The sequence below is a fragment of the Rutidosis leptorrhynchoides genome, chromosome 2 (genome assembly GCF_046630445.1).
Source record: "Rutidosis leptorrhynchoides isolate AG116_Rl617_1_P2 chromosome 2, CSIRO_AGI_Rlap_v1, whole genome shotgun sequence".
NCBI lineage: Eukaryota > Viridiplantae > Streptophyta > Magnoliopsida > Asterales > Asteraceae > Rutidosis > Rutidosis leptorrhynchoides.
Genome location: NC_092334.1, coordinates 431,821,874 through 431,822,634, shown reverse-complemented (window position 1 = coordinate 431,822,634; position 761 = coordinate 431,821,874). Strand labels below are relative to the sequence as shown.

Below are 761 nucleotides of genomic sequence, written 5' to 3'. Positions count from 1 at the left end.
TGAACATCTTCGTACCTTTAATATGATCTGCACTCTATTTAAAATAAGAGAAGTTGAGGATGAACAGATATATCTCATGTTATTTCCCTGAACTTTAAAGGGAGAAGCCAAAGATTGGTTGGAATCGTTACCTGAAGGGGCGATTGATACATTGGACGTTTTAGTTGAAAAATTTCTTAAACAATTCTTTCCGGCATCTAAAGCCGTAAGACTTCAAGGAGAAATTTTTACGTTCACACAGAAACCGAATGAAACTCTATATGAGGCGTGGACAAGATTTGGAAAGTTATTAAAAGGATGTCCGCAACATGGTTTAGACACCTGTCAAATAGTACAAATATTCTACCAAGAATGCGACATCACTACAAGGAAAGACATAGATATTGCAGCTGGTGGTTCCATTATGAAGAAAACCGAAACTGATGCTTACAAAATTATTGATAACACTGCTTCCCACTCACATGAGTGGCACCAAGAAAAAGATATCGTTAGATCATCTAAAGCAGCTAGAGCCGATTCTAGCCATGACTTAGATTCCATTTCCGCAAAGATAGATGCTGTTGAGAGACGAATGGAAAAGATGACTAAGGATATTCACTCAATACAAATTAGTTGTGAGCAGTGTGGAGGACCACATTTGATAAAAGATTGTCTTAGTATTGAATTAACAATGGAACAAAGAGAGAATGTTTCATACATAAACCAAAGGCCTGGAAATAATTATCAGAATAATTATCAACCGCCAAGACCGATTTACAATC

At 36.5% G+C, this 761-nt stretch overlaps 1 non-coding gene across 1 annotated transcript; it reads right to left on the bottom strand.

The window, feature by feature from the left end:
* Positions 1 to 208: 208 nt before the first annotated feature.
* Positions 209 to 315, bottom strand: LOC139895049 (small nucleolar RNA R71). The gene has a single exon (XR_011775520.1). It is a non-coding gene; the product is annotated as a small nucleolar RNA R71 (small nucleolar RNA).
* Between the last annotated feature and the right edge of the window lie 446 nt (positions 316 to 761).